Genomic DNA, 18,710 nt, shown 5'->3' with positions numbered 1-18,710 from the left:
ACACCTGGGCACTAATGTACCACCTTTGTGGCCTCAAGTTCTGTAAAATGGGTCTGGGGGTGGCTTGTTCTCCACAGACAGCGGAGGTGGAAGCAAGGCTCTCTGTGCCTGCGGCCACAAACTGTGCCAGCGCAAATTAGGGAGACCTGATGAAATTCCTATTTGGCCATTTTTGACAAAAACAGCCATTTCCTGTGCTCAGGCTGTTGTGAGTGCTGGTGAACGTACAGATTCAGGTTTCCCAGGCCTCATTCCAGGTACTGGGGACACAGCAGTGAGCGAGCCGGCCGGGCCCTGCACTCAGGAGCCCAAGGCCAGTGGGCAGACAGGTAACTGCGGGTGTGAAGCGGCTGGCAGCTCCCAGGAAGGCGTGGCAGACAGAGTGACAGCCCCACGGCAAGGATCACCACATCCTAAACCCTGGAATTTTGCCTAATGGGAGAAGAAGGATTTCGCAATTGTGATTAAGTTAAGGCTCTTGAGATGGGAGATTCGCCTGGATCACCCACAAGGGCCCTGGATTTTTATGGGAGATGGGTTGTGATCAGTAATGTCTGTACTTTATCAGAGGGAGACAAACTGAGCTGAACACTTCAAAGTGGTTAAAATGACAAATGTTATGTTAGATATATTTTACAGCTATTTTAGAAAATCAATAATGTAATCAACTCCAAATTATGGAATTATATACTTAAAATGGATGAATTGTATGGTTTACAAATTGCATCTCAATAAAGCTGCTTTTAAAAACCCAAATGGAGGGACATTCTACAAGATACCCAAGCAGCATTCTTCAAAAGTGTCAAGGTCAGGGAAGTCTGAGGAGCATCCCAGCTGGGAGGGAGGAAGGAGACATGAAGCCCAAACGCCACATGGTACCCTGGACGGATTCTGTAGCAGGGAAAGGACATGGGTGGCAGAGCTGGTGACATTTGAATAAACACTGTAGCTCACAGGGCTGTGTCAATGTCAACGTCTGCACTTTGCGAGGAGCAGCACAGCCCCATCAGATGTTAGCACTGCGGGAATTGGGGTGAGGAGTGTGTGGGAGCTCACTGAATTTCCTTTACAACTTCTATAAAGCTAAAATGAGTTTTAAATAAAAAGTTAAAAAAAAAAAAACCGAGGGAGGGAAGTGGGTCACAGAGAGGAGATGTGATAACAGAAGCAGAGATGAGAAGATGCTGTTGTTGGCTTTGAACGTGGAGTTAGGGGTCACAAGCCACGGAACAAGGACAGTCTCTAGAAGCTGCAAAAGGCAGGGAAACAGATTCTACCATAGAGCCTCCAGAAGAAACAGCCCTGCCGACATCTGGGTCTCCCAAACTGTCAGATAAAAAAATCTATGTTGTTTTAAGTCACCATGTTAGTGGTCATTTGTTACAGCAGCTGCAGGAAGCTCATACAGGAGGTCAGGAGGAGTGATGGTGGCCACAATGATGAGTGCTTAGAAAAGACCCAGCTCTGGTCTTAAAGCCTTTTATGAGCATTAACTTAGTTAATGCTCAAATACTCCTCTGCAGAAGGACAATTAGTATGCCCATTTTACAGATGAGGAAGCTGAGGCACAGAGAGGTTAAGTAACCTGCCCAAGGCCACACAGCTGGAACAGTGGAGGGGGATTCTCCCCCAGGTAGGAGGCTTCACCTTGTGTGTGAATTCTGACCACACCTGCTCAGCTTTGAGCCCTTTACAGAAAGGATTTGGTTAGTTTCACAACTACCCTATGGGGTCGATGTTTTTGTCATTCTCCATTTTACAGATAAGGAAACCGAGGCCCAGTGAGATGGAGCCCCTTGCCCAAGTCACAAGGACAAAGCTAGGGAGCGTTACTCAGACGCTGCTGCCTCCAGCTGGAGCCTGGAGCCCCCTCCTTTCCCCATCTCCACATTCCCTGTGCCCCTGAATGGGAATGGCATCCTAGTCAGATGTCCCCACACCCCTGCATGCCAGAGACTGAGGGACATCCCGGCCCCATTGTTCAGGCCAGGAAGCCACCTCCTCCCTCGATGGCCATGGGAGGCGGTCTCTTGGGGGAAGAATTCCTTCCCAGAGAGGTGGACGCTCAGGGAGCAGGCGCTGGTTGGGCCCAGGACAGAAGGCACACACTGGCCCTTTAAGTGCAGGGCTGGGGTCACTGAGTCTCTTCTTATCATAAACCTTTTCTGGGGGTACCCAGGGCCAAGGGCAGTTGGTGACAACTGGGGTGGGGGTAAGAGGCTCTTGTTGAAGGCATGGCCTCCTTCCTCCCTGAGCTCAGTTTCGTCAGCTATAAAATGGGAGAGTGGGGCTGGGGCTCTGTCAGCCCCCGGTGTTCTGTGAGCCTGTGGCCCATGGGTGCCTGCTCCCCTGTTCATTCATAACAGCTGAGCGAACGCTTATCGGGGTGGCCACACCAGGCCTGTTCCAGTGAAGTCTCACCATGTCTGGGAGTGAAGCATTCCATCACAGTCTGTTTCAGAAGTGAGGAAACTGAGGCCAAGAGAGGCTCAAGGTCACCCAGCTGGTGAGCAGAAAGCTGGGCTCTGGGCTGGACCAGGGTTCAGGAGCCAGCTGCAAACCCTCTCCTGGGTCAGAGAGGGCTTCCTGGAGGAGGTGGCATCTCAGCTGAGCAAGAGTAAGCATTAAGCAAGTAAAGGAGTGGAGAGAGGGCATTCTGGGTAGTGGGAAACCCAGGTTCAAAGAAATAAGAGAACTCAAACCTGGCTATCAGTTCCCCTCCCAGGCTCGTCTTCCCAGGGCTACCTCCTGGCCCAGTGCTGTCCTGGAGACCCTTCTGAGCTTCCTCTGGCAGAGGCAGGGCAGTCCATCCAGCTGCGGGCCCTTGCAGTACCTGGCAGCTTCCGCACTGGACTGTCAGCCAGATGCGGTAGAGAACCTGGGCTCAGGAGCCCGACTGCCCCTTCAAATCCTGCCTCTGTCACTTGCAGCTCTGTCACCTGGCCTGAGTGATTTCACCTCCTTGTTACTTGTCTCAGTGTTACTGTCATTACTGTTCTCAGTACTGAGTCCCTCCAGCCTGGCTGATGTCACGAAAGGCCTGTGGACTGAATGTACGTGAGAAGCACAACCGAGGAGTGGAGCACATGCGGGGCAAGGAGACAGGCGCAGGCGCGGGTTCTGGGCAACAGAGGTCCTGGGGAGCAGCAGTCCCCAGCGACCATCTGGGAACCTGGTCCAGCCTGGTCAGGTCTGCAGAGTGTTCAGGAGATGCCAGAAGTCCAAGAAATCTCCCAATTTTTAAGGGGAGGCTAAATTTTAGGAAGCAGTTTGGTCAAGGACAACTAGGCTGGATTCTGCCCTCAGGGCTGCCAGATATCACCCTCTGCCTTCTTCTGCTCTGACTCTAACATACAAATGAACACCTTGATTTACTTATGCAAATGAGCACCTTGATTTGCATAGAGCCAAATGCCAAGGCAATCTTCCTGTTTGATCCTTCCCTCCGTGCCTTTGAGTTGGAGACATCTTGAGGGCAGAGGTTTTGCGCATTTTGCTCACTGCAGTATCTCTGGGACCTAGACCGGAGCCTGGCACACAGTATTTGCACCTTTTCTGTTGAATGAATGAATGAATGAATGAATGAGTGAATGATTAGAGGAACGCATGATGGTGGAGGTAGATAAAGTACTGAGGAGGGATTGCAGGCACTGCTGACTGGCTGAGTGACTGTGGACAGTTCACATCACCTCTTGGGGCCTCCCTTTGCTCATCTGTAGAATGGGTGTGGCTCAGGGCCTTTGAAAATCAATTCGACCAAGAGTGCCAGAGACCTGTATGACTCACTGACCCAGTAATTCCATTCCAGCCAAGGAGATATCCCTAAATATGGAAAAAGAAAGCCTTTATGTCCAAAGATCTACCAAAATATATTATTTATAACGTCGAAAAACTGGAAATAACTGAGATGTCCAACAATAAGGGAATGGCTAAATAAACTATGGAACTTCCACTTGACAAAATACTAGGCAGCCAATAAAAATGAGGTTCAGAGAAGAGGAAAAAGAAACGAGGTTACAGAGAGTGAAATAACCAGAAAAGTGCCCATGATATAATGGCAAGCAAAAAGGCAGGATACCACCTTTTTGTTTTTTTCTTTTAATATGCAGTATGATCTCAGCCATGTTTAAAAAAAGGTCCCAAACAAAAAACTATGGAAGGAAATACATCAAACCTTAACAATGATTGTCTCTGGGTGGTGGGGCTGTGGGTGGTAATTTTTCTTCCTTATTTTGACTTTTCTGCATTTTTCAGATTTTCAGAAGTGAACATGCATTGTTACTTTTATAGTAAAGACATTAAAAATGAAAAAGAATTAGAATTCGGGAGTGGGAGTTGATGCTGTCTAAGATCTGCCCAGGTCTCTGAGAGAGAAGGTCAGTCTCACCTCTGGGGAGTCAGAGAATGTTCTGGGCTTGGGGTGGGCAACCTGAGTTCAGAACCAGGGCTGTCTGTGTGACCCGGGGCAAATGGCTCCACCCCTTTGGGCTTCAGTGGTATCCTCTGTCAAATGGGGTGTGGTCCCCTATTTCACAGGGGTGTAGGAAGAGCAGGACAAGGACATGCCTTTCTTAGGCCTTCCGGAACTCCGACCAAATGAATGAAGTGGCATCATTACTATGGGAAGGCCAGTTCTGCTTTCAGACATCTCAGTGTCCTTGTCAGGGAGTCCTTTGGAGTATTTTAGTCTCCTAAGGTACAGATGTTTCTGAGTCATTTTGGAAAGTAGAACTGGGGTGATTTCCAGAAATGCATCACTGAATGGAGTAGGAGCAGGACCAGGGGCTTAGACTCCTGGTTCCTGGTCCCAGCTCTTCCCTCACTGCTGTGTGACCTTGGGCGAGTCACTCAGCCTTCCTGACCTCAGCCTTCCTTTGCCCAGGGCTCTGAACACACAGATCACTAAGAATTCTTAACTCTCTCTGTTCCAATGAGGCCATCTCACTAAGGGCCGGGGACACAGGAGTATGAGAGGCAGCCCTTTACCGGCTGAGGTCCCCGGAACCTCCCACGTGTGGCCTGTGACCTCACGTCCAGTCCATCAATCCCTGGGAGAATGTGGGGATGGGGGGTGGTTTGGGGGACATGTCCTAGCGGGTCTCTGGAAGCTCATGATAGGATTTTCCCAACACCCACTGTCATATTTGGTCTCTGGGTCCAGCAGTGGGAGAAGGGCGGAGGCTGCGTTAGGGCGGCACTGTGTACATGAGAAAACTCCTGTGTGCACACAGCCAGCAGATAAGAGTGGTGCCTGGCTCATTTCCAGCCAGGGGTGACAGTGGTCCCCATCCCTGGTGCCACAAGGGACCTCAAAACCTCAGTCATGGACACACCCAGCTTCCTACTCTGACCCATCATAGATGTGTCCACACAAACCTGTCACATCCCTGTAGACGCCGATCAAGGACCTCAAACCTAACTATGGTCTAATTAACCTTATGGTTAATGTGTGTCCAGTGCTTCCCGCAGGAGCCATCCCAGTGAATCTTCAGACCCATTCTGTGACACAGAGCCTGAAGCTCTGCAGCACTTACAGATGGGGAACTGGGGGCTCAGAGGGGTTAAGAAACTCACCCATGGTCACACAGCTGGCCAGGGGACATGGCCAGGATTTGAGCCCGGGCTGCCTGGCTCGAGGCCACACTAGCGACCATGATGCTCTGAGATCATTGAGCCTCTTCCAGTTGCTGCTTTGGCAAATGAGGAGAACCTCAGCACAGGTCAGTAACTTCTCAAGGTCACAAAGCAAATGAGTGCAGAGCCCAGACCTGCTCCAGACCCCTGGCTTTGGGGAACTGGGTTTTCGTACGTGAATGTGCATGGGTCTGTCTGTCACAGTGATTCCTGATTTCTGTGCCCAGCACAGTGCTCAGCACGCAGGTCAGCAGAGAACGCGCCAAGTGGACCCGGATAACTTTCCTGTTTGTTTGTTCACATATTCATCTATCTACTAAGGTCTTTCTCAGTGTCGGGCCCTGTGCCCCACTTGACAAGACCCGTCTTCTGCTCAGAGCCTGGGGAAGATGACAGCTGAGGTTGGGTCAGAGGGAGGAGGGGAGAAAGGACATCCTGGGCCTAAGGAATGGCTGATGCCATTGAGGGTTGGAGGAGGCTGCCAGGGTCTGACATTGCTGGGGCCAGTGGGGGAGTGAGGGGTGAGAAGGTAGATGGCAGTCGGAAGGGAGCCACTGCCACCAGTCTGGAAGTCTGAGGTCCGCCCCTTGGCAGGGAGTGAGGCAGGGGAGATGTAGTTTGGGAAAGGATGCGGTTCCTGCCTTCCCGGGTCACAAATGGAAGGGGAAGTGGGGGCTGGGGGCTGCGGCTGGATGGGGCTGAAGTCACAAGGCAGGAGGGGCAGTGGTGGAGCAGCACCCGAGCTCAGGCCTCGGTGGGAGGGTGGGGGTGGGGGAGCAGTTCTGCAAGCGCTAGTCCAGCAGAGGAAGGAAGGGGAGAGGGAAGTGGACCCAGCACCCGGGCTCCTCTGACGGCATCTCCCGCTGCTGGCTTCCTTACTCACTTCCCCGCTGGCCTTGTTGCTGTTTCTCCAATGTATCCAGCTTGTTCTCACCTCAGGGCCTTTGCACATGCTGTCCTCTCTGCCTGAAATGGCTCTCTTCTTCTTTTTTTTTTCAGTGGAGGTATTCGGGATTCAACCCAGGACCTCGTGTGTGCTAAGCATGAGCTCTGCCACTGAGCTATACCCACTCCACTGGCTCTCTTCTTTTAATCACTCACCTTTTACATGCCACCTGCTCAGAGAGGTCTCCCAACCCTTATAAACTGCACTGCCCCCTCCCTGCCCATCTTCCCTGTCCCAGCACCACTTGATTATTCATTACTGTCCTCATCACTGCCTGTCATTTAATCACCTATTTATTCACTTGTTCATCATCTATTCCCTGTCTTGGGACATACACCCCATAGGACAGGCACTGGGTCTGTTTTGTTCATCACTGACTCCCCAGCTCCAAGCACAGTGCCTGGCACAGAGTGGGCCCTCAACAACACACCACTGGGCACTCACAATGTGCGGGCACAATCCTGTGGGCAGTAACTATTTAATTCTGAAAATACCATGGGCAGGGGCCCAATCCTGGATTGGTGGGGTCTGAGGCTAAATCAATCTCAGGACCTTTAAGGAAAACATGATGATTAAGATTATGAAATAGGAATGGTGCCTCAGATGCGGCCCTGCAGGTGGGTGCCAGGGTTTTAAGTTCATTTGTTGCAGGGCAAATGTGTCCTGCCTCTGGGGTGGGGGATTATCCCTATGTTACAAGTGAGGAAACTGAGGCACAGAGAGGTGAAGTAACTTGCTCCTTAGGTTTGCAAGTGGCATCCCTGGGATTTGAACTCAGGACATCTCGACTCAGAAGACTGCAGTTGCTATAAAGCTTTTACATCTATTGATTATGTAAATGATTGATTGGACTTCAACCAATGATTTACCTTCTCAGGCTTCAGTTTCCTCATTGGGAGCATGAGGGTGTACCCTGGACAGGCAGGTGGGCAGCTCAACGCCCCTTCTTTCACCCTCTTATTTATCAGAGTTTCAGCTGAGTGGAAGGGTTCTGGAATCATTCATTCATTCATTAATTCATTCACTCTTTCACTCTTTCAATAGATACCGGAAGCTCTACTACATCCAGGCCCTGCCCCAGGCCCTAAGGATAAAGCAGCAAAAACAAAGTTGCTGTTGGCAGGGAGCTTGCATAATAATGAAGAAGGCACACGACAAAAAACTGAGATCTAATTTATCATCATCATTGGGAGGTGGAAATTCGATGGAGAAAAATAAAGCAGGGAGAGAATGGGGAGTTTGGGGGGCAGAGTGGTCAGGGAGGCTTCACTGAGTAGGTGGCATGGGGGCTGAGAGCTGACGCGGGTGAGGGAGCAAGCCAGGCAGACAGCTGGGAGGAACAGCAATCCTCGGAGGGAAGAACAGCACGGGCGATGGCTCTGAGGAAGGGATGTGCTTGATGAGTTTGGGGAAACGGCTGGAGTGGAGTAGGGGAGGGGAGAATGGGGAGAACTGAAGTCAGTGAGGTTGTGGGGGCAGACTGTGTGGGACCTGCAGGTCGCCGTCAGAACTCAAGGGAGATGGAGGCCACCAGAGGACTTTGAGCAGCGGTGTCTGCCCCACAGTTTCACTCTCGCTGCTGTATGGAGAACAGACTGCAGGGCTGAGGGCAGAAGCAGGGGGACTGGTCAGAAGGCTTCTGCAGTTGCCCAGGCAGGAGGTAATGATGGCCCAGATTAGGGTGATGGGTGGAGATGGGAGAAGTATTTGGATTCTGGATTATTTTGAACATCAATCCAACAGGATTTGCAAAGGGTTGTGTTCAAATTAGCTATGGCTACATGACAAACCAACCCCACACTTAGCTTTAAACAAGTATTTCACTCTTTCTCATAGTTTCTATAGATTATGGATTTGGGATGGGCTTGGCTGGGTGGTCTGGCTTGGGGTCTCTCATGCAGCTGCAGCCAGTGGCTGCCGTGTGTGCTGGCAGGGCGGCCTCCTCCACCTGTGCTCTCAGCTGCCGTTCCTTCTGGTCTCTCCCTGTGGGCTGGCTGGGCTTCCGCACAGCATGGCCGTGGCTCAATGCTCCAGAGGTGAGCATCCCAAAAGAGCCAGGCAGAAGCTACAATGCATTTTCTGACCTAGCTCAGAAACCACAGAGCATTGCTTTTACAAATTCCAAGGCTATTCACATGGGAGGAGCCTATCTCCTAGCGGGGAGAAGGGTCAACTTCATGCTCTAAGAAGAGCAAGTGGGATGGAAGATGTGCTGTGGTCCTGTCTGGAAAGTGCAACCTGTCCCAGATCGAAGAGGCTGCACTTAAGTGCTTGTCACTGGGCGAGGAGACCAAATTGCTCAGCCTGTTTACGCCTGCCTCCTCCACTTCCTCATTTGTAAGGGGGAGCGGACACCAGCTACATCCTAAGGTCGGGATTCCATACGAGCCACGCCTCTCACAGGGCCCAGTGAACGAGAGCTTCCCCTCCCCATCCCTTACTGACCCTGTTCACTCCAGTCTGTGCAGCCTGGAGAGGTTCTCCGCAGAGAAGAGGGAAACAGGCAGGCTTTGAGTGACTGTGCTTCTTGGCAGCTGTTCACTCGGCGCCATCTGCCCTCCTCCTTGCGTGTGCACGCCCATGGGCCCACGCACACGCATGTGTACAGGTGTGCTTGTGCATGCACACCCACGTACACATGTGCCTGTGAGTGCATCTCTCTCCCAGGCAAGCCGGCAACGTCTCCTGAGCTCCTACTCTGTGCTGGCCACCTCAGCCTCAGGCCAGCTGCTCCAGCAGGAAACCTCGCCTCAACCACCACAGCCGGGTGCTCACCTGGTCCTGAGGGTTCTTCTCAAACTCAGTTCTCAGGGCGGCCTCAGCTCCTTTCCTGGACTAGGCCTGTCACTGTCACCTCCATCCTGCCAGGTCCCTTCATCTCCCTCAGCCCTCCTCTCTAGGGCCCACGCAGCAATCGCCTCACATGCGGACGTGATCACATCCCTCTCTTGCTTACATGGAATTCTAGAAGGTGCAACATTATAGAACTAGAAGGCAGCCCAGTGGTTGCGAGAGGCAAGGGGTGAGATTTACCAGGAAGGGTCCCGTGGGTCCCTCACCTTTATGGTGAGGAAGCGCTCTACGTCCCGAGGGCGGTGCTGGTTACACCACTGTATACATTTGATGTTTAACTGGTGACTTTCATTGTGTGTACATGACACCTTGATAGAGCTGACAACACCTAAACCACCCATTCACAGGCTTGTGGAGCACCTACTGGGTGCCTGGCACTGTCCTAGACACTGAGGCACAGCAGTGGACCAAACATAAAATCTTGGTCCTCTTGGGTGTGGGAAGATGCCAGATGAAATGACTCCAGGCACTAGAACAGGCAGTGTTGCTACCGGGAAAATCAAAGCAGCCTAGGGGACAGGAGAGACAAACCCATTTCCAGGCCTTCGGTGACCTGTCCCCTCTCCACCGCCCATCCCCGAGGTCTCCCTTTGGGGCCGTTGCCCAGTGGCCTGGGGTTAGGGCCAGGATCTGGGAGTGGGGTCCCTGATGGCCTGTGCTTGCCGGCCCAGCAGGAGGAGATGCCCGCAGGAGAAGACATGTGGACACACCCGTACGCCCACCTCAATGGCGGGGCGAGGGGACACAAGCTGTTTCAGCTCTTTGTGAGCATGCCCCAGGCACACACACACTTCTTGGACGCTGGTGCACACACACAAACACTGGACTCCGGCCTGTGTGCAAATCCACACCCCGATTTTGGTGCCCATTCTCTTTCACACATATCCGGGAGCACAACCTCCGGCACACACACAGGCTGGTGCACATGCGCACACAGTGCCTCTTGGCTCTGCCGCACAGGTGGTAAGAGCTACTGCTAATCAAGTGCTTACTCTTTATGTGTTTTTATCTCAGCCTTCCCAACTGTCCTTCGAGACAGGTACTCTCATGATCCCATTTTACAGATGTGGAAATGAAGGTGCCAAACAGGTAACTACCCTACCTAAAGTCTGAGCCTGACCGTGGAGAGCCGGGGCCTAAAGCTAAGCTGTCTAGCTCTGGGGTCTGCTGGTTGTGGCTCTTCACAGAGACCAGCGGGTGTTGGGGACACTGTTTCCAGTGCCTCCTGCCCATCCAGAGGCCACATGTGCAGCACCTCAGAGCTGACAAAGCCGTTTCCCACCCAGGATGGGAGTAGGGTGGATCTATTACCCCTGTGTTGCAGAAGAGGAAACTGAGGGAGAAAGGATGGCTATGGGTCTTGCTCAAGGTCGTGCGGGGGTTGGTGGCAGAACCAGGACTAGACCCCATGTCCTTGACTCCTGGTCCATTGGTCTTGCCCCTCCCTCCAGGGGTGTTGAGCCGCAAGTCACTGCTAAGTGCAGTGCCTTCCCACTGAACAGACGTGGGAATTTTATGAGAGCTGGGAGCAAAGGGAGGTGTGAGTGGGCTCAGGGCAGGAAGGGGAGACTTTTGGAGGGTGCAGAATGTCCAGCCTAGTCTTGAGGGGGCTCTAGGGTGGAGCGGGCATCTCAGCCAGCCCCCAAGAAGAGCCAGATGCCTGGGTCCCACAGCCACTCTTGGGACCGGCTCCTGCAGGGATCCAAGCACAGCAGGTGTGCCTTATCCAGGCCTATCTATTGGGGGTGGCTTGTCCTAGCCAGGGAACAGACTACAGAGGACTCTAGAATCCGGACCCCCTGAAGGACAGCAGGGTCAAGGCCAGAGGCGAAAGGAACATGAGCAAGCTCTGTGCCCCTGTCAGTGGGAGGACATAGTGCCCCCCACCTCCCCTACCCCTGGCACCTGTCTGGGGGTGAGGAGTGCTGGCCCAGGAAGTGTGGCTTCCAGCCCATCCTCGCTCTCCGTCCTCTGCAGGAGGCCATGCCCGGCCAGGCATTGTTACCAGGTTTAAAAATAAAGGCATCTTGGCCTGGGCCCTGCTGGCAGAGGGGAAGAGGGGGCGGCCCTGCCCCAGGGCTGAAGGGCGTCTGGCTGGAAAAGGAGGCCTCACCCAGCTCCACCACTGGCATGGCTGGGAGCATGGGGGGTCCCCAGAGAATCGCTGGCCCCTCAGCTTCTCCTGCTATGAGAGGAACAGGAGGGCAGATGTCTGGGTGCTGGCTGCCCTCTCCTCACTTCAGCCATCAAGTCTGCCTCTCACCTTCACCAGAAGCTTCCAGTAACAGGGCCACTGAAGGACACGAGCTCCCCCCAATACCCTCTTCCCCCCACCAGCTGATAACACTAACAATACAGCTATGTCTCAATAACCCTGGAAGGAAAGGTACTATTATTATCACCACTGGACAAGTAAGGCAATCAAGGCTCAGAGAGGTTTAGTAACTTGGCCAAGGCCACACAGCCGGTCAGTGGAAGAGCCAGGTCTCAACCGAGATCTGTCGGATCTTGAGTCAGGACCCTAACTAGGTACTCCACTGCCACATAAGGAGCGCTGGAGCGGGCCAGGCCCTGGGTGGGGCAGGGTCACCTTATTAAATTCTCACAGAAAGTCGTTGTACAGGTGGGATCATCTCCATTTTGTAGATGAGGAAACTGAGGCCCAGAGAGTCAATCATTGTCCAGATGTGATCTGAACCTAGATTAGCTTTGGTCCAAAGCTCTTTTCCTCACTCCCAATATCTGAAAGGTTAACAGGAATTTCACAGAGCACTACCTCCTTCGATTCCCAACACCCTCACCAGGGTTCTGTGTAAACCCAGAGGAGCTGAGGATGTGGGCCTAGAGGGCAGAGTATGACGGAGGCACTGTTGCTAGGGAACCAGCTTCCCCACTCCTGGAGGGACGGTGAGGAGAGAGAGCAGGTCAGCAGTTCAGGGAGCCCAGGGGGCAGCTCCAGGGCAGGATAGCCCCCACGTGAGAAGTGGCAGGCAGGACCCAGCCCTGGCTCCTGGCTGACAGCCTCCCCATTCCAGACAAGATCCGGTGATCACCCATCCATCCCTGAGGCCTCTACCAAGGTTGGCACACTGGTGCTGGCACCTGAAAGCGACATTCCAGAGGCCCCCCATGACTCCCTGCCAACCCCAGATTCTTGGCAGAGCAGGAGAGTGGGGGCTTCTGGGAAGGCAGGAGCACAGGGGAGAGGGTTGCAGTGGGGGAAGATAGTGGGAGCGGCCCAGCCGTCCCTCAGGGACCCTGTATCTCTAGTTTGCTCACTCCACCCCAACAGGAGCCTGGGCAGGGGCCATAGTATAGCCTACAGCCTGGAAGAACTGGGCTGAGGGCAGCATCTCAGGCAGGATTTTCTTGAAAAGACATACTCTTTTCAGGTGGCAAAGTACCTCCTACCACCTACTGTGAAAGGTTTTCCAGGCAGCACTCCAACTTGCTCTGTGACCTTGGGCAAGACACATACCCTCTCTGGGCCTCAGAGACCCAGGAGAGGACTAAAGCAGGTAAATCTTTTCTTTCTGTTTTTTTAAATAATTTTTTTGAGGTGGGGAAGTAATTAGGTTTGTTTGTTTGTTTGTTTGTTTGTTTGTTTATGGAGGAGGTACTGGGGATTGTACCCAGGCCCTTGTGTATGCTAAGCATACGCTCTACCACTTGAGCTATACCCTCCCCCACTAAAGCAGGTAAATCTTGAAGGTGCCCTCTAACAAAGGTTTTATTATGCCAAGATGTTATGGCTTTAGCCTCCTCCCTGGCCTCCTTGCTGTTCCATCTCTACACAGCAGCCAACAGAGCCTCTTAAATCTGAGTCAGGCGCGTGGCTCCTCTGCCCATCACCCTGGGCAGGGGTGGGGACCGCCTCTCACACAGAGAAGGCTACCTGTCTTCTTCCCCATCTGGCCCCCGCTGCCTCCTGATCCCCACCTGCCCTGCCCTCTCCCTCCTGGGACTGGTCTCCTGGCCTCCTAACTGCCCCAACCAGACAAGTTTCTTCTCTCCTGGACAGCTGCCATTGTCTTTCCTCTGCCCGAAGGGCTCAGCGCCACCCAGATCTTCTAATAGTTCTTCCTGGTCATCCAAGATTCAGCTCAAAAGTCACCTCTTGAGAGGCCTTCTCTGACCCCTTTCTCTAAACCAGGGTCCTCCACCCTCCCAGGTTTCGCGATCACATCTCTCCCATTTATTTCCTTCATAACATGTGTCATGACCAAGACAATCTTAGTCATATATTGTTTACTTGCTGATTGTCTTTCTTCCTCCGTCCTGTCTCCTCCAGGATGGCAGGGTTACATTCTTTCCCCGGCACTGGGCCCAGCACACAGCAGGCGCTCAATAAGTCTTTTTTGAATGGAAGATGGTGAGACTTTGTGTTTCTTCCAACATGTCCAGGCTCCTGGTTCTTCGACATGAGCCTCTTCCCTGGGTGCTCAGTGCTCCCTCCCTCTGTGACCTCCCCCAACCCAGGCTGGTGGTAAAGTTCCTGGGGACTCTGCTCTGGGCCAGGCAGCCAGAGGGGCTGGGCAGGATGAAAGGGAAGGAGGGAGGGAGGGAGGACCCATGACCCCTGGTCCCCTGGTCCCCTGACATCTTGTTCCCCAAGAGCAAGAGAGCAGCCCTGGCCCTGGAAACCCCCTGGGTCTGGCCGCTGGGGCAGGCGGTTCCGGGGTGACCTCATCGCCTTGAAAGGAGGGCAGCAGGGGCAGGAAGCAGAGGACGCATCAGATGAGCTAAATTTAGAGCGTTTGATTCAGCCTAGGCAGGACAATATTCCTGGAGTCCCCATTGTTTGTGAGGGGCCAGAGGGCAGGCTGTCCACTGAATGGCTGGGCCTGAGCCATGCCAAGCTGTCTCGGCATGCAGGGGTTGGGGGCGGCGGGTGGGGTAGCCCCCTCCCTACTGGGGCAGAAGCCAGGCTGAGGGTCAGCAGGGCAGAGCCAAGTGCGGTGCAGACACTGAGGGTGCTGCCCTTGGTATTAAGGCCAAAGGTGAGAAGGATGCTTCATAGATGATAAGCGGGTCTCTGGGTGGCCCTGATCACAACTGCTCAGCTGTGTGACCCTCAGGACAGCCATTAGTCCTCCCTACTACTCTGCCATTTTATAGCCAGGGGTGTGGCTCAGATCCAAGGAATGAGTTGCTGAAGGCCACACAGATGCCCTGTGGCCTGACTCCTGTCCTGGGTCCACAGCAATCCACTGTGTTCCTGGCCTGCAGCCCTCCCAACAGGACAAGTGCTGTGGGCCTGCACCCGGACACAGCCCACTCCCTAGCAGGCCAGGCAGCCACAGGGGGACAGGAGAGGGTGGCTTAATACGCAGACTCCAGAACCTGTTGCCATGGCAACATGGGGTCCAGGCCTGCCCTGCTCTGGAGCTAAGCCTGAAGCTGAGGATTTCCTTGGGTGAGCAGGCAGGGGGGCTAGGGCTGCCTTCTGACCCTAGCCTGCCAGGGCCTGGGACAGGGCCAGCAGCCCAGCCTAGCTGCCTGGGCTGGTCACACTGCCTAAGCCAATAATCCTTGAGGGTGTCCTGTTTCTGTACCCATGCCTCCTGTCCACACTGTGGCCAGGCAGCCAAAGGAGGGTGGGGATTGTCTCTGGTTCAGGGCCACCTTGGTGGGGGAAGGCTCAGCTGGCCAAGTGTCCAGGAACCTTGGGCTCCCATCTAAGCCCCCACTGCCCATCCTGCAAGTCCCATGAGGCCCAAAGAACTCCTCGGGCCACCTGTCTTGGAAACAGGGGGATGGGACCAGAAGTTCCAACAGACCTGCTCTTGCCACTGACTGGGACAGGTGAAGGGAGAGAGCCCAATTCTTAGATGCTCACAACTTGGCCCCTGCTCTCTGTCCTCTTCCCAGCTCAGGGAGGGCTTTGGGAAGGAAGCCCAGTCCACCCCACCCCATGTTCCGGGTGAGTGAACTGAGGGTCCGAGCTAGGAAAAGGCTTGCCTGAGACCACACATGGGACAACAGCTTTGCCGGTCCTCCTGGGCCCTGCCCATCGCGGGTCCCCAGGCACCAGATCTCCTCTGCCTGCAGCCCCACTGCCCTGCCCAGGGTGGCGGCCCAAGGCTGCTCACTGCTCCTCTCGATTTCACATCATGACTCATGTTATCATGTTCTCAGGAGCTGAGTAACCACCTGAGTTATTTATACCCTGGCTTAGCAGCCTTCCTTCCCTCCTCCCAGAACTCGGGCAGGGAGGATGGGTGGGGGTGGGGAGGAACCTGGGAGGGGGGGATGTGGACTGGGAAGAGGCAGTTGAGTGCCCCCCTATATCCCCTCCCCTGGAGTACCACCCCCATAAAGTGCCCAAAAATAGCGGTGACTATCCCAGCACAACAGGATGGGCCTGTATCTATGGCATCGATTTATAGGTATTATGATGGTTTGGGGAGGGGGGAATTCCTTTCCCGAGCGAGTCACCCGTCTGGAAAAATAAAGAAGGAAAAAGCTGAAATTTTTTCCTTCCATCAAAACAGGAAGGAGCTGGGGGAGGTGGGGGATGGACGGAGAGATGGTGGGCGGAGGCCGAGATGCATCCTCCCCCACGTGGTGGTCTTCAGGGACGGAAGCCCCCCAGCGCCTGTACATAGGGGCCCAGTGGCTCGGGGGCTGGTGCTGAGTGTCCCCTGTATGGGCCATCCCCGGCTACCTGGGGCATTTTCGTCCTTTCTTACTCCCAGGCCTGTGTGCTTCCATGGACACACACAGATGCCCGCATGCACGCAGCCCCATGTCCCCACCAGTTCCCTCTCACAGTTACGTCACACAGACACACACACCCATCTCCACACGACGCCACCAGATCCCACACAAGGAAAGATCTTACTCTGGGTGGGTGGGACTTGAGGAGGGGTCTGCCTTTCTGACATTTGCTTTTCCTTCCTCTTGAGCGCTGTCGTGGGAGTCCTGTGACTCAAGTTCAAATCTGACTCTGCTCCAACTCTAAACCACAGGGTGATCTTAGGAAAGTCAATTTCCCTCCCTGAGCCTCAGTCTTCTCAGCCGTAATAAGGGCTTGGTCGTTGCCATGGCGCTTCCCTCTGGGGCAAATTGCGGGGACCGCCTGGTCCAAGTGAAGGGAGTTGTAACCACGGCTCCCATTTACCGAGTGCGCTCTGTGTACTAAGCAGCTACATTCAGTCGCTAGATTAACCTCACGACCAAATGTGGGAGGTTCCAGAATTATCCTCATCTACGGCCCAGAGGGCAGGCACTGGCCCAGGGTCACACAGCTGGGTTGTAGGGGAGGCTGGTTATGAACTCTGGGCTCCTCAGCACTATTCACATCTAAGGAGGAATAAAGGCGATCCCGACAGAGCCCTGAAGAGGAGGAGGAAGGGGAGGAGTGCGGGAGGAGGGAGACCCAGCTTCCTTGGGCCTCGAGCTCCCACCTGGGTCCATCAATGACAACTCTGTGGCTTCAGCAGGGATGTGCCTGGGCCGCGCATCTGTGGCGAAGGAGCATTATGCCTGCTGCTGTGGTGGTTCCTATTAAGATGATTAGTCACTCCCGCTGGGCCGCCCTCTGTTTGCTTGACTTATATAAGCACCACCTGAGGGTGTTTGTACAGTTGTCTCAGTCTTTCTGTCTTCCACCTGTCTGCCTCAGCCTGTAAGCCCCTGAAGGGCAGGGGGCTCCAGAGAGGTGAGCTGGCACCACACAGGGCACATCTGCACATACTCCCCACAATCAGATTGTGTTGGGACCCCATTCTGCAGATGAGCACGCTGAGGACTGCTCTTCTCCAAGCCCAGCACCGGACTGGCCCAGGACAGCTATTCCAGCAAGTGTAGCTCTGATGCCGATGGCACTGGTTTACATGGCTTGGCCACTTCCTGATCATGTGAACTAGGGAAGTCATGTGATCACTCCAGGACTCAGTTTTCTTGTCTGTAGAATGGGAATAATGTACTTTGCTCCCCCTGGACTGTCAGGTGGTTCAGGGGTTAAGCCAGACAAACTCATGATGTTGGACCATTCTTGACCTAAGCTTTAGATCAGGGCTTCTCAAACTGTGCACAGGGGTCCCCTTAAAATGCAGATTCTGACTTGGCAGGTCTGGGGTAGGCCTGACACCATACACATCTAACAAGCCCCCAGGTGATACGGCTGCTGGTGGTGGGTGGACCGCACTCTGAGAAGTAACGGTGTCCATCTAGACCATGATGAGAAGATGTTAACTGCACTGTGTGTGGACCAAGTGCGCGGTGCCAGGGGATCACCAAGCAGGGTTCTCGTCCATCAACCCAAACCCTGCACAGGTTCGCAGTCCCTGCCTTTGAGACACTTACAGCCCTGGGGAGGACCTAAGATACACCCAGGACGTGGCAACACCCTCAAGTGGCCACCAGGCAGTGGTGTAAAGGGACAACATGCTGGCTCTGGGGACTCACCCCTAGGAAAAGCTCCCAGTGGGCAGGCAGGCCAGGTGAGGAAGGCAGTGATCCCTGGGCTGGAGAGGAGCAAGAAGGGTACTCTGGGAGCAGACAGCGCATGTAAAGATGTGGTTTGGGGTAAAAATAAGCCATCGGCTATTCCCCCCACCTCACCCAGTCCCTTCCCTCCTACTCATGGCTTCCCACCCTCTTCCACAGAACACTCTTCCAGAGTCACTGTCCCAGGGGCTTGCCCCACTGCAGAGGAAGGCCTGGGGTCCCTGGACTTAAAAGAACTGAGGGTCACCCACTTCTGTCCCTGACTCACTGTGTGAACTTGGGCAAGTCACATGATGTCTCTGAACCCCAGATGTCCCTTCTGAACGCCCTTGGCTTGTACTGCTGGGACAGGACCTTGAACATCGAAGCTGTGTCAGAACTTCTCCCAAAGGGGAGCTTTCTAATGGTGGTGGTGGGAGACGGGGGCTTGAGTGTAACCTGAGGCGAGGGAGAGAGGACCATGCATACCTCCCATCTGCGTTTCCTTTCTAGCAGACTCTGGGGTCCCCTGTCCAGCGTCAGCCTGGCCTGGTGGGGCACCACTCATTTCAGCGAGAGGAGGGTCCTTCAGCCAGGGGTCCAACCAATGCCCACCAGAAGGCTCTCCCCAGGTGGGGGTGGAGTTGGGCCGAAATCTACCGGTGAGTGAGGGCAGGGCCCAGGTGAACTGGGCACTGTGTGTTTTCCTCTCTGCCCAGCCTGGCAGATAGGCAGAGACATTCAGGGAGTGACGCTGGCACTGGCCACCCAGGTTCAAATCTCATCCCTGACCTTGCAAAGCTACTCCAGATCTCGGTTTCCCCACCTGTAAAATGGGGGTGAT

The sequence above is a fragment of the Camelus ferus genome, chromosome 12 (assembly GCF_009834535.1).
Source record: "Camelus ferus isolate YT-003-E chromosome 12, BCGSAC_Cfer_1.0, whole genome shotgun sequence".
NCBI classification, from domain to species: domain Eukaryota; kingdom Metazoa; phylum Chordata; class Mammalia; order Artiodactyla; family Camelidae; genus Camelus; species Camelus ferus.
The sequence above is the reverse complement of the archived record's forward strand: the minus strand, read 5'-3'. Positions refer to the sequence as shown.